Source organism: Hemiscyllium ocellatum, chromosome 13, assembly GCF_020745735.1.
Source record: "Hemiscyllium ocellatum isolate sHemOce1 chromosome 13, sHemOce1.pat.X.cur, whole genome shotgun sequence".
NCBI lineage: Eukaryota > Metazoa > Chordata > Chondrichthyes > Orectolobiformes > Hemiscylliidae > Hemiscyllium > Hemiscyllium ocellatum.
The window spans coordinates 91,158,930-91,175,005 of NC_083413.1; positions in this window are offsets into that span (position 1 = coordinate 91,158,930).

The following is a 16,076-nucleotide window of genomic DNA, read 5'->3' on the forward strand; positions in this document are numbered from 1 at the left end:
GAAATTGCCAATTATTCTTTATGTCCCTTCTCTAAACACCTTATTTCGATTTATATCTATTGCTGTCTTCTTGAAGTAATGTGATTATAATTGAGCAATATCACTACAAAGATATGAGGGAGAAGCTGGCTAAAGTTAATAGGAAGGGGAGCCAAGCAGGGAAGACCACGGAGCTACAATGGCAGGAATTTATGTTGGATAATTCGGAGGATATCAGAAATTCTCCCAAAAAAGATGAATCATATTCATGGGAGGACAAGGCAGCCATGAGTGACAGGGCATCAAAGCAAAAGAGGAAACATACAATGTGGTGAAGATGATTGGGAATCTAGAGAATTCAATTGGCTCTGAAACTAAAAAAGGCTGGCATCACTGACACTGCAGAGCTCTTAATCATTGTCAGGGAGAGAAACAGAGGGAAATACATTCAAATTAAACACAGAAGATGGGATTACTCAAGGGAAAAGATTCAGGTGAATTTAACAATTGAATTAAAATCAGTTAAATGTTATGACGGAATGTGTCAGATTGGAAACATGACCTCAGCAGAATGAGAATATGAAAATGCAAGTATTTCCACATCAGAAACCAGAGTAGGTCACTGAGTACAGGGCTGATGGGTGAATGAGTCTCAATGTGAACTAGGGGACAGAGAGCAGAATTGCATTTCAGATATTGCAGCTCAAAACTGCATATTCATATAGTGCTGGAGACCACAGCAGCATGAGAAGCAGAATACCATTCAAGCACCACCTTTTATATTTTACCCAGGGATAATCTCCTCAGTCTGCCATTACAATCAACACGATCTATATATCAGTAATGACTGTGGGTGAACATGTCAGGGTCAGAACCACGTGAACCTAAACCTGCTTTTCGCATCAGAGAGAGGCAGGAGCTGGGCGGAAGTGAAGTCGGAACGCAAAGCCGGTCGGGAAGGTAAGTGATTGCTATTTAAGTGGAAGTGATTACGCCACAGTTGAAGAGTGTGAAGACATGACTGCCAAGCTGGTTCATTGTGCTACGTTCTTGATGTGGGAGGTCAACGACTCTGGTGTGTCTGGCTTGTATAAGTGTGGAAAGTGTGTGCACTTTCAGCTACTGACAGAGCATATTTCAGCACTGATGAAAGAACTCGAGGACCTTAGGCTCATCCGAGAGAACGAGATCTTTCTGGACAAGACCTTCGGCGAGGTTATTACGCTAATCGTACCAGAAGAGAGCAGAGGAGAGCAGACAATAAGTAAGGCAGAGAGGAGACGGGTGCAAGATTCCCCGGGGTAAGTACCTGTCAGGAACAAGTTGAAACTTTTGGAAACAGTAGAGACAGATGACCCTGCAGTCCCCGAGGCGGCCAGATCTGTCAATCAAAAGTTGGCATGGAGGCAGAGCAGAAGAGTCACACAGAGCCGTGGTAAGAGGGGACTCCATAGTGAGAGGAACTGACCGGGGTTTTTGTAGCAGCAGACGGGACTTAAGGATGGTGTGTTGCATTCCTGTTGACAGGGTTAAAGACATCACAAACAGAGTGCAGGAAATCCTCCAGGGCGAAGGTGAAGACCCAGAGGTGGTGGTATATGTCGGCACAAATGATGTCGGAAAGAAGAGGAGGAACATACTACAGCGGGACTTCGGAGAACAAGGAAGAAGGCTGAAAAGCAGGACGTCCAAGGTGGATATCACCGGTTTGCTTCCAGTTCCTCGGGCTGGTGAGGCCAGAAACAGGGAGATAATGGACTTGAACGTGTGGTTGGGGAACTGCTGCAGGAAGCAAGGATCTAAATTCTTGAATCACTGGGGTATATTTTGTGGGAAGCATAAATACTACAAGAGAGACGATTTGCACCATCATAGGTTATGGACCAGCATTCTGGCAGGCAGTTCTGCTACGGCAACTCAGCTATGTTTAAACTAAGAAGCGGGGATGGTGGGGGGGGGGGGGATGTGGGGAGGGGACAAACTGGATGTTTAAGAAGGAAATCGGAGGGAAAGTTAGAACAAGGGAAGTCAAGAAAGACAACTGTATCAATGAGGCAGGAAACTCAGAAAGAGATCCAGCTGTAAGGTTGAGTGAAATAAGAGTTGATGGGAAGGGTCAGGGCAGTAACAAATTAAAAATACGAATGTATGAAACATTAGAAGTAAGATGGATGAGCTTAAGGCTCTTTTGGAAATTTACAAATACGGTATTGTGGGGATAACTAAGACGTGGCTTCAAGTGGACAGGGCCTGGGAAATTAATACTCAAGGCTACACGTGCTATTGTAAGGACAGAATGACGGGCAGAGGGGGTGGGGTGGCCATGTTGTAAGGGATGATTTGCAGTCCCTTGCACGGGGGGACGTAGAATGAGGGGATATAGAGTCAGTGTGGATAGAGCTCAGAAATACTAAGGGTAAAAATATCCTCTTGCGAGTTATCTACACGCCCCCAAACAGGAGTCTGGATGTCGGAAGTAAGTTAAATCAGGAGCTGAAATTGGCCTGTCGCAAATATGTTGCTAGAGTTGTTATGGGGGATATCAACATGCAGGTAGACTGGGAGAATCAGGATGGTATTGCGCCTCAAGAAAGAGACTTTATGGAGTGCCTCAGAGATGGATTCTTAGAACAGCTGGTGCTGGAGCCGACCTGGGAGAAGGCAATTCTGGATCTGGTATTGTGCAACGAACCAGAATTGATCAGGGACCTCGAAGTGAAGGAGCCATTGGGAAGTAGTGACCATAATACAATCTGCAATTTGAGAGGGAGAGGGTACAATCGGAAGTGATAATTTTTCAGTTTAATAATATTGAGCTATGAGGGAGGTGCAGGCCAAAGTTCAATGGTGCAATACCTTAGCAGGGATGACAGTGGAGGAACAATGGTGGATATTTCTGTGCATAATGCAGAAGTTGCAGGATCAGTTCATTCCAAAAAGGAAGAAAGATCCTAGGAGGAGTCATGGGTGGTTGTGGCTGATGAGGGAAGTTAAGAATCATATAAAGTTAAAAGAGAAAAAGTATAACATAGCAACGATAAAATCTGATTGAAGATTTGTAGCTCGGGTATCTGTTGTTGTGGTTCTGCTCGCCGAGCTGGAAGTTTTTGCTGCAAACGTTTCGTTCCCTGGCTAGGGAACATCATCAGTGCTGTTGGAGCCTCGTGTGAAACGCTGCTTTGATGTTTCTTCCGGTATTTATATTGGTTTGTTCTTGCCGCTTCCGGGTGTCAGTTTCAGCTGCAGTGATTTGTATGTGGGGTCCAGGTCGATGTGTCTGTTGATGGACGTTCTTGCCGTTTCCGGGTGTCAGTTTCAGCTGTAGTGGTTTGTATATGGTGTCCAGGTCAATGTGTCTGTTGATGGAGTTTGGGGATGAATGCCATGCTTCTGGGAATTCTCTGGCTGTTCTCTGTCTGGCTTGTCCTATGATAGTGGTGTTTTCCCACAAAACGACACGACCAGCTATCTCTAGTAGCCATACACTCAGACAACCAGCAACATGAATTTGACTGGGAAAACACCACTATCATAGGACAAGCCAGACAGAGAACAGCCAGAGAATTCCTAGAAGCATGGCATTCATCCCCAAACTCCATCAACAGACACATTGACCTGAACACCATATACAAACCACTACAGCTGAAACTGACACCCGGAAACGGCAAGAACATCCATCAACAGACACATCGACCTGGACCCCACATACAAATCACTGCAGCTGAAACTGACACCCGAAAGCGGCAAGAACAAACCAATATAAATACCGGAAGAAACATCAAAGCAGCGCTTCACACGAGGCTCCAACAGCACTGATGATGTTCCCTAGCCAGGGAACGAAACGTTTGCAACAAAAACTTCCAGCTCGGCGAGCAGAACCACAACATAACAAAGATAAGTGGGAAAACGGGGGACTGGAAAGAACAACAGAGGATTACCAAGAAGGAAATACGCAGAGAAAAAAAAGGTACGAATTTAAGATCGCTAATCATATAAAGGAGGATAGTAAAAGTTTTTTTTAGGTATGTGAAAAGCAAAAAAATGGTTAAGACTAAAATTGGGCCCTTGAAGACAGAAACAGGGGAAATATTACGGGGAACAAAGAAATGGCAGAATAATTGAATTGGTACTTCAGATCTGTGTTCACTGGGGAAGACACAAGCAATCTCCCTGAGGTAACAGTGGCTGAAGAACCTGAACTGAAGGGAATTTATATTTGCCAGGAATTGGTGTTGGATAGACTGTTAGGTCGGAAGGTTGATAAGTCCCCTGGGCCTGATGGTCTACATCCCAGGGTACTGAAGGGCGTGGCTCGAGAAATCGTGGATGCGTTGGTGATTATTTTCCAGAGATCGATAGATTCAGTTCCTGCGGATTGGAGGGTGGCTAAGGTTGTGCCACTTTTTAAGAAAGGTGGGAGAGAGAAAGCAGGAAATTATAGACCAGTTAGTCTGACCTCAGTCGTGGGAAAGATGCTGGAGTCTACTATAAAGGATGAAATTACGACACATCTGGATAGTAGAAACAGGATAGGACAGAGTCAGCATGGATTTATGAAGGGGAAATCATGCATGACTAAACCTCTGGAATTTTTTGAGGATGTAACTCTGAAGATGGACGAGGGAGATCCAGTAGATGTAGTGTACCTGGACTATAAGAAAGCTTTTGATAAAGTCCCGCATAGGAGGTTAGTGAGCACACTTCGGGCGCATAGTATTGGGGGCAAAGTATTAACTTGGACTGAAAGTTGGTTGGCTGATAAGAAACAAAGAGTAGTGATAAACGGCTCCATTTCAGAATATCAGGCAGTGACCATTGGGGTCCCACAGCTTTTTACAATATACGTTAATGATATAGAAGATGGTATTAGCAATAACATTAGCAAATTTGCAGATGATACTCAGCTGGGTGGCAGGGTGAAATGTGATGAGGATATTAGGAGATTACAGGGTGACCTGCACAAGTTAGGTGAGTGGTCAGATGCATGGTAGATGCAGTTTAATGTGAATAAATGTATGGTTATCAACTTTGGTGGCAAGAACAGGAAGGCAGATTACTATCTAACTGGAATCAATTTAGGCAGTACAGAAAGATCTGGGTGTTCTTGTACACCAGTCAATGAAGGTATGCATGCAGGTTCAGCAGGTAGTGAAGAATACGAATAGCATGCTTGCCTTCATGTCAAGAGGGATTGAGTATAGAAGCAAAGTGGTTCTTCTGCAGCTGTACAGGGCGCTGGTGAGACCACACCTGGAGTACTGTGTGCAATTCTGGTCTCCAAATTTGGGAAAAGACATTCTGGCTAATGAGGGAGTGCAGCGTATTTTGACGAGGTCAATTCCTGAGATGGCGGGTTACCTTACACTGAAAGACTGGAGCGACTGGGCTTGTATACCCTTGAGTTCAGAAGACTGAGAGGGGATATGATGGAGACATATAAGATTATTAAAGAATTGGACACTCTCGAGGCAGGAAACATGTTTCTGCTGATGGGTGAGTGCTGAACCAGAGGACACAGCTTAAAAATATGGAGTAGACCATTTATGACAGAGATGAGGAGAAACTTCTTCACTCAGAGAGTAGTGGCTGTGTGGAATGCTCTGCCTCAGAGGGCAGTGGAGGTCCAGTCTTTGGATTCATTTAAGGAAGAGTTGGATAGAGCTCTCAAGGATTATGGAATCAAGGGTTATTGAGATAAGGCAGGAACAGGATATTGATTAAGGATGATCAGCCATGATCATATTGAATGGTGGTGCAGGCTCGAAGGGCGGAATAGCCTACACCCGCACCTTTTGTCTATTGTCTATTTATGCTAACCCATTAATGTTACCGCACTTGAGCAACCGATTTGATCAAAGCTCTGCAGTCATGCCACATTCAGTCATAAATGGTGATGGATGATTAAACAAATGACTGGAGGAAAGGGATCCACAAACATCCCCATCCTAGATAATGGAACAGACCTTCATATCAATGTAAAAGACAAGGATGTAGTATCTGTGCCATCCTCAGCCAGAAGTGTTGAGTCGATGATCCACCTCACTCTCGCCATGATGCCCACAGAACCACAGTTGCCGGTCTTTAATCAATCTGATTCGCTGCCCATGACATGAAGAAACAGCCGAACACAGTAGATGCGACAAAGGCAATGGGACCTGACCCCATTCCTGTGATCAGACTGAAGACTTGTGCTGCACAACAAGCCGTGTCCCTGGGGAAGCTGCTTCATTCCAGCTCCAACTCTGACATCTCCCTGGAAATGTGGAAAATTACACAGCTATGTACGGTCCCCTAAGAGGGGAATAATTACAATCTGACCGATTACCTTTCCCTCGGGACAGTCACGATAGTCAAGTTGGTGGGAGTTCTTTTTGACAGAGCTGTCAAGCAGCACAGAAATAACTAGCTCAGTGTTGTCTCTGATAGGTGCCCATGTAGAGATGGGGCTGTTGTGAAAATGTCATTGGATTACTAATCCAGACCAGGCTAATGGTCTGGCAGCGGGTGGCTGTTTAAAATAATTAATAAAATATTAAGATGCAAAATCTGGTGTCAGTAATATGACCTTGAAACCAATATCGATTGCAAACACGAAATTGCTTCCCCAAGGACTTTCAGGAAGTGAATCTCCCGTGCTTTCCTGGTCTGTCCTAAACGTGACTCCAGACACACAGATATATGATAAACGTTTCAATGGTCTCTGAGTCGGCCAAGCAAAATAATCTATTGTTTCAAACTGCTCCAAGCTCTCAAAGGATAAAACGAGGCAGAACACCCGGCACCAGCCTCGGTATCGGAAAAGGGAACGGTAAAAACAATCCTGTCGATATTGCAGAGACGTTCTTCCTAACATCTGAGAGTTTGTGACAACTTTTCCACAGACTACACAGAAACACCGGTAAAGGAGGAGGTTGTAAAACACATTGAGCCTCACCCATTCTAGGTCATGTTCAAACATCTCCTCAATGCACTTATCCCACACTATGAATATATCCATTAATGTGAGTAACCTTGGAGAGCTATAAAATAGGAAATGCAGTACTCCCTTTGGTCCATCAAGTTTGCTACCCAATTCAGCATAATGATGGCTGGCCCTTTATTTCCACACCGTACTCCTGGTCTCCCACCATCCCTTTCCTGTCTCTAAATCCTTATGTATATAGAGTGTCTTGGCTACCAGGTGTGAGCGAATTCCCCAGGGTCACCAGTGCCTGAGTGCAGACATTTATTCTCATCTCAATGCAGAGTGTCCTGTCTGTATCTAATACTTTGGCCCCTTGTTTTAGACATACCAGCCAGGGGAATTATCATTCCTGCTTCCAATCTGTCTCACACTGTTCGAATGTTATATATGTTACTGAAATCTCCACTCATTTTCGTAAAGCCCATGGAATACAGGCCTAGTTGCCCCAAACTCTGCTCCCACACCAAGCCTGTCATCCCAGAGATCAGCCTGGTCATCCTTCACTGCATTCCCTCAATGTCAGGTTTGTCCTTTATTAGGTAAGGAGACCAAAACTGCACAAAATACTGCACAATGTTCGAGATGGGGTCCCAACAAGGCCCTGTTCAGCTGCAGGATGAGACCCTTTTTGCTGGACTCAAATCCACCTGAAATGAAGGTCAATGCACCAGTTACCTTCCTAACTTCTTTCTGTTCCTGCAATATTGTTTTCAGTGACTGGTGTACAGGGAGATCCAGATCATTTTCTTTTTTGTTGTAGATATTTTTATTGAAATTTAACATTTTTGCAAATTTACAAAAATAAACAAAACTCTCAAATACAAACATTGATGTACAATTAAATCATATATACAATAGTCATAATTTAACAAACAAAAGAGAAAGAAAGAAAACAAAAAAAGAAAAAAGAAACGAAAAAAGAAAGAAAAAAACCTCAACTTTCTACTAATCTAACCTATAACTAACCAGAGTGTATACCTAAGTCTCTTACATGCTCGGAATGTATAAACATCAAATATAATAAAACCCGTATTCGTGCAGGATTCCTCTCCCAAGGGGCCCCGGAGCAGCCCGGTCTGAAATCTTCACTAAATAAAAGCCCATGTTAGGATAGGCGAAATATCTGCATTAATATAATTCAAAAAGGGCTGCCATATTTTATAAAATAATTCAGTCTTTCGGTGCACCATATTTGTGAGGAAGTCAAGGGGGATATATTCCATAATTAATCTGTGCCAATTTGAAAGTCCAGGGGGGCCCTCAGCCACCCAGTTCACCAAAATATTTTTCCTTGCACAGAAAGAGAGAATAGAAAATAGTCTCTTCCCATGCATATCCAGAGATGAGAGGTTCGAAAAGCCCAAAAGGAGAGATACAGGGTCCACCCTAATTTCCGTTCCTAAAATTTCTGTCAGGGTATTTGCCACTTTAGTCCAGTATCTGCGGATTTTCTGACAAGTCCACAGACAATGTACAAGAGTACCCACCTCTATTTTGCATTTAGGACACATTGGAGATACTCCTGCCTTAAATTTTGCCAGTCGAGCCGGAGCTATATGGGCCCTATAAAGTATCTTTAGTTGGATAGCCTGAGTTCTGTTACAGATAGCAATTCTTCTAGCATTTTCCCAAATGTCATTCCACATATCCTCAGAGATTTCTAGCCCCAAGTCCTGCTCCCATGTTTTAAGCAGGTCATCCATGTCTCCTGAGACTCCATCATGTAGCAAATGGTATATAGAACTAACGGAGGATGCCCCCGCTGATGGTAAGACATTACGTTCTCTGTCTGATTTATAAAGACTATCTATTAATGTAGTCTTCCTCTGTATATAATCTCGAACTTGGAAGTATCGAAAGAGATCCCCATTAGGTATTCCGAATTTCAGACGCAGCTGCTCAAAGGACATCAGGATCCCATCTTTAAATAGGTCCCCTAAGCATGAGATGCCCCTGGATCTCCAGAGTTTAAAGGTGGCATCTGTAATCCCCGGTTGGAGTCCCCATGCGCCTACTATTGGTGCATGGGGGGATGTTTTATGTGAGTTACCCTCATTTTGCTGCATTATATTCCAGGCCTTAATTGTGTTTAATATTATGGGATTTTTACAGTGGTTTGTAATGATTTTCCTCTTATCTGAAAATAAAAGATTAATAAGTGGGTATTTTACTTGGGAGGCTTCGATATCCAGCCAAATTGATTGTGGATCAGATGAAACCCAATCAGCTATGTAACTTAGTAGGGAGCTTAACTAATATTTCCTAAAGTCTGGGAAGTCCAGTCCTCCCCTTGCCTGTGGAAGCTGTAGCTTCTTCAGCTTAATAAGGGGCCGTCTATGGTTCCAAATAAAGGAGCCCAACCAGCCATATAATTTACGTAGGGCTAGCCTTGGCAGCATCAGCGGCAGCATTCTCATAGGATATAAGAGACGGGGCAGAACATTCATTTTAATTAATGCTATTCTCCCTAGCCAGGAAATCGGAAGGTCTCTCCATCGCTGTAGGTCCTGCCTTATCCTTTCCATTAATTGTACAAAATTAGCCCTATACAGCTGATCAAATACTGGCGTGATAAAAATACCTAAATATAAGAAGCCCTCCAGGGACCAACGGAAGGGAAAAGGAGATCCTTCCATTAAGTGGGGTATCATAGCCAGACCACCCATTGGCATGGCTTCCGATTTTGAAAAATTAATTTTATAGCCTGAGAATGCACTAAATGTATTAATAACTTGAATTAGACGAGGCACTGACATTAAAGGATTACTGAGGAATAAGAGAACGTCATCTGCATAGAGGTTAATTTTGTGTTTACCTGTACCAATCCTCGGGGCCGTTATATTAGGATCAGTCCGGATGGCTTCTGCTAATGGTTCGATTATCAGTGTAAACAACAATGGTGAGAGAGGACATCCTTGACGGCAGCCCCTACCCACACTGAAGCCATCCGATCTTAACCCATTAGTAATAACAGCTGCTTTGGGGTCATTATACAATGTTGAAACCCATTTGGTAAACACCTGTCCAACGCCAAACCTTTCCAATGTGTAAAATAAATATGACCATTCAACCCGATCAAATGCCTTTTCCGCATCCAATGAAATTACTACTCCTGGTATCTTTCCCTGATGACAGGCTTGGATCATATTCAAGACCCTTCTGATATTATTGGATGATCTGCGGCCCTGAATAAATCCCGTCTGGTCCTCCTTTATAATATATGGCAGTACCCTTTCTAGTCTTAGTGCTAACATTTTTGAGAGAATTTTAAAGTCTACATTTAGTAAGGATATTGGTCTGTAAGATGCACAATCTTCTTGGTCTTTTCCTTTTTTGAGGATAAGAGAAATATTTGCTTCTTTCAGCGTGGGCGGGAGACAGACCTGACTATGCGCAAAATTATACATATCCATAAGTGGGCCAACCAATATTCCTGTAAATTCTTTATAGAATTCAGCTTGAAAACCATCCGGGCCCGGTGCTTTTCCGCTCTGAAGTTGCCTAATTGCCTCAAGTATTTCTTGGACTGTTAAAGGGGTATTTAGGGCCGACACCTGTTCCGGAGTCAGGCCCGGGAAGGTCAAATTTTTAAAAAATGACTGCATCCTCCTAATCCTATCTTCACAATCCTGCGATCTATATAGTTCAGAATAAAATTCTTTAAAGGTCGCATTGATCTTTTTATGATCATGAGTCAGGGTACCTGTACTTTCCTTGATGGTCGGAATAGTTTGAGGGGCTTTCTTTTTCTTTGCAAGAAATGCTAAGTATCTACCCGGTTTGTCGCCATATTCATATAATCTTTGTTTCGCAAATAATATTTCCCTTTTAGCCGTTTGAGTAAGCGCGGTGTTTAAAGCTGTCCTAAGAGCTGTAATCCTCTGCAATTTTGTGATAGAAGGTCTATCAGCGTATGCTGTTTCGGCTGCTTTTAGGCGAGCTTCGAGCAGACGCTGTTGCTCTCCCTTCATTTTCCTCTGGGTCGCTGAATAGGAGATGATCAAACCTCGTGCATAAGCTTTGATGGTCTCCCACATCATTGACGGATTGCTAGCCGTACCAGTATTAATATCTAAAAAAGTTTTAAGTTCTTGGGAGAAGTACTTTAAAAATTTGCTATCTTTTATCAGGAAGGGGTCCATACGCCAATGCCGAGCAGATGTCCCATTGTTCTTTACCTTAGTTTCCATGTATACAGCGGCATGGTCAGAGATTGCTATAGTACCTATTTTACAGGTTGCTATAGAGTTTAGAAAAATCGATGGGGCAAAAAACATATCAATTCTTGTGTGACATTTATGTGGATTAGAGTAGAAAGAAAAATCTCTACCCTGTGGATGGAGACATCTCCATACATCTACCAATCCTAATTCTTTATTCAGGTCCGCCAGTTGTCTAGATCTGGGAGATACTCCAGCGGCACTCTTGGGAATCCTGTTTATTTCCGGATCCATAATACAATTAAAGTCTCCCCCTATAATTGTATGACGGGCACCAAAGGCCATCAGTTTTGAAAAAGCTTCCGTTATGAATTTAAAGGGGTGTGCCGGGGAGCAGTACACATTTAAGATCCCATATTCCTCTCCATTTATGAGGGCTTTAATCAAAATATATCGTCCAGATTCGTCTTTTATCTGATTTAGAATTTTCAAAGGGAAGTTCTTCCGGACAAGGATAACGACTCCCCTGCTTTTTGAATTAAAAGAGGAAAAAAAGGCCTGATCAAATCCGCCCTGTCGTAATTTTAAGTGTTCTTTATCCGACAGGTGTGTCTCCTGTAGGAGAGCTATATCAACTCTCTCCTTCTTAAGATTTGATAATATTTTCTTCCTTTTAACTGGCGAATTACTCCCCCTGACATTCCAGGTGCACCACTTAACCGACTGTTCAGCCATAATCATCTGGACAGATCCGAGACCCCTCGGGAGGGGAAACCCTATCTAGAACATCCCGAGCATGGAGCATACAAGATATACAAAAGTAAAGACTCTCTGATACACTCAAAACAATATAACAAAAAACTCTTTCTAAGTATAAAAAATATAAAACATTCCGAATTGGAGATTTTCTCCCTTGTTCCCAGGGAGCGTCACTTCCTCTCCCACAGTCCATCTTACCCTCTTCCAACCAGTGCCCCACCCTTGACCCAGGTGTTCCTCAATAAAATGAGGAGAATTCAAATATAATATAAAGCTAGAGTTAACAGTGAACACCCCACCCCCACCCACACCCACATCTAAATATATTTGGGAATATTAATACCATATATAACTATAAGATTACAATCTCAACATGTAATACTTAAATATAATACCACAAAATAACAGGGGAAAGAAAAACAACCCCGCTCCTAAAAACAGAAGTAAAATAGAATAAGGTAACCACCTCTCCCCATCAACATTAACCAAACGCCCCAACATATATATATATACATACACACATAGGGGGAAAGATAAGAAAAGATGAAGGGATGTAAACCAAAATAATGGGAAAGGCAGACCAGCGTCCACAATCTCTTACAGTTTATTTAAGAGAGTCCAAGAATTCCTTAGCCTTCTCCGGTGATCCGAAGTTATATATGGATCCTTCGTGGCTAAGGCGTAGCGTCGCTGGATATCGTAAGGAGTACTGGATATTTAAGTCCCTTAAACGCTTCTTCGCCTCATCGAATGCCTTCCTCTTTCGGACCAAAGCTGGGGAGAAGTCCTGGAACAGCATGATCCTGGATCCTTTGTGGGTCATAGCTTGGGGATCTTTTCCCTGATTTCTTGAGGCTTCCAGGAGCATCTGCCTCTCCCTATAGCTCTGCAGCTGGAACAGGACCGGGCGTGGGCGCTGGGTTGAGCCGGGCCGAAGTACTGTGACCCGGTAGGCCCATTCTACCCTTACCTGGCCTGATCCATTATGCAGATTTAAAAGTTGTGGCAGCCAATGCTCTAAGAATGCTGTCAGCTGACCTCCCTCTTCCTGCTCGGGCAGGCCCAACAACCGAATATTTTTTCTACGACATCGATTTTCGAGATCATCAATGTGGTTTTCTAGGTTCTGGACTCGATTCTCGAGAAAACGGATGTGGTCGGCTGTTGATTTTATCGCAGTCTCTGAGGCTGCGGCCTTCGACTCCACCTCTCTGACTCGGCACCCCAATTCCTGAATGTCTCTGCCCTGCTTCTGCAGCTCGGCTGATAGTGCTTCTCTGCTCTGCCGAGACTCATCGATAAAAGCATCAATCTTCGCCTCCCACCTGGCAAACATCTCCTCAAAGCTCATCTTCATTGGTAAATCTGAAGTAGCTGAAGACACCTTTGTTGCAGATGAAGAGGGAGAGGGTGGGGGAGGGGTCCCTGCTTTCTTAGAGCCGCCTGTTCCCTTCCCTTTACTCATTTTCCAGCTAGTATTAGACTATTTAAATGTACTAATAGGTAACTATTTAAGGTTAACAACTATTATAAATGGTTTAGTGAGTGTGGTGGGGGTGGATAGCCCACTTTTCCCAAGTTTTGGGTAGAGCACTGTGGACTCAGTCTTGCTGGGTCGCCGCCATCTTGGATCCGCCCCAGATCATTTTCAATAGTACAACTCCCCCCTTGGAGGGTCTGTGTACACTGGTCAACTGACCTCTAGGTTGAGACCTCACTGTGCAGCAGGGACCTTGAAGGGCTGCTCAGAAGGAAACAACAAAAAGGAGTATACATCGCTTTGTAGATCAACATGGTTCAGACATAAGCTGCCAATCGCTTGTTCTCACCAAAGGGCACACCGTCACCTCTACCCACCTTACTCTCCATCTGCAACGTATTTGCCCATTCACTCCACTTGTCTCAGTCACTTTGGAGATTTTCTTACAACCACCTCGCCCACTCACAAACCCATATCCTTTAGTACTGTTAGCAGGCTGGAATTTGATACCCGCAACCAAATTCTTAATGCGTTTTGTGAACAGCGGGGCCCGAGCACCGATCCCTGTGATACCTCAGCAACCTTCCTGTGTTCATTTTATTTTTCTGATTTATTTATTTCGTGAATCTGGGTGTCACTGGCTGGGCCGGCATTTATTGCCCGTCCCTAGTCGCCCTTGAGCATGTAGTGGTGAGCTGCCTTGTTGAATTGCTGCAGTCCACCTGTCTCACAATGCCATTTGGGAAGGAATCCCAGGATTCTGACCCAGTTGCAGTGAAGGGAAGGTGATATATTTCCAAATCAGGATGGTGAATGGCTTGAAGGGGAACTTGAAGATGGTGGTGTTCCCATACATCTGCTGCCCTTGTCCTTTTGGATAGACGTGGTCGTGAGTTGGGAAGAGGGTGTCTGAGGATCTTTAGTGAACCATTTCAGTGCAGATTGTAAAACACTGCTGCTGCTGAGCGTTGATGGTGGAGTATTGTGGATGAAACGACACTCAAACTGGCTGTTATGTCCATGATGGTATCAAGCTTCTTGAGTGTTGTTGGGTCTGCAATCATCCAGGAAAATAGGGAGTACTCTATCACACTTCTGACTTATGCATTGTAGATAATGGACAGGCTTTTGGAAGTCAGGATGTGAGTTACTCGCCGCAGTATTCCTTGCTTCTGACCTGCTCTTGTAGTTACTGTGTTTATGTGGGCAAGTCCAGTGAGTTTCTGAGCAATGAGTATCCCCCAGGATTTTGATACTGGGGGAGTCAGTGATGGTAGCACCATTGAACGCCAAGGGGCAGTGTTTAGATTGTATTTTAGTGGTGATGGTCACGGTCTGGTATTTGTGTGGCCTGAATATTACTTGCCACTTGTCATCCTGGATACTGTCCAGATCTTATCTCATTTGGACATGGATTACTTCAGTTCTGAGGAGCCACAAATTTGCTGAACATTGTGATATCATTGGCGAACATCCCCACTTCTGACATTATAATAGAGGCAAGCCATTGATGAAGCAGACCTGAAGATGCTTCGGCCTAAGACGCTGCTCTAGAGATTCCTACAGACTTGTCCTGGAGCTGAGTTGACTGACCTTCATCAGCCATGACCATCTTCCTACGTGTCAGGTACGATTCTAACGAGCGGGGAGTTTAACCCAGATACCCATTGATTCCAGTTTTGCTAAGGTCACTTGATGCCACACTTGGTCGAAGGCAGCTTTGATTTAAAGCCCTGTCACTCACCCCACCTCTGGCTTCAGCCCTTTTGTCCATGTTTGAGGGAATGAGGTCAGAAACTGAGCGGCTCTGGTAGAGTCCAAACTGGCGTCATTGACCAGGGTATTGCTGAGCAGGTGCTGCTTGAAAGCACTAACACCTTCCATGATAGATAGTAGACTGATGGGTTGGTAATTGGCCGGATTGGATTTTTTCTACTCTTTATGTATAGCGGATACTTGGGTACTTTTCCACACAATCGTGCAAATGTCGTTGTTGTAATTGTATGGGAACTGCTTGGCTGGGGAAGTGGCAAGTTCTACAGCACATGTTTTCAGTGCTATTGCCAGAATGTAGTCAGGGTATGTACCCTTTGAAGTATCCAGTGTCTACAACCGTTTCTGGATATTGCATGGATTAAATGGAGTTGCAGATGACTGGTAACTGAATTACTGAGGACCACTGAAGGAGGCCAAGATGGATCATGCGCACAGCATTTCTTACTGAAGATTGTTGAGTATGCATCAACCTTATCTTTTGCAATGAAGAGCTAGGATATTGCATCATTAATGATGGAGATATTTGTGGAATCTCCTTCTCCAATGACTTGTTTAATTGTCCCTGCCATTTCTCCACGAGATGTGGAAGAACTGCAGAACTTAGATCTGATCCGTTGCTTTTGGATCACATAGCTCTGTCTCTTACATACTGATTATGCTGTTTGTCCCACATGTTGTCCTGTTTGGTGGTTTCGTCAGGCTGTCACCTCATTTTCAGGAATGGCTGGTGCTGCTCCTGCACACTCCATTGAATCAGGGTCTATTCTCTGGCTTGATAGTAATTGTTGCGAGGGGGATATGCCAGGCCATGAGGTTGTGCGGGAGTCCAGTTCTGCTGCTATTGATGACTCACAACACCATATGAAAACCCAGGATTGAACTGCTAGATCTGTTCGAAGTCTGTCCCATTTAGTACAGTGATAGTGCCACCCAGTATGATGGAGGCTATTCTCAATGT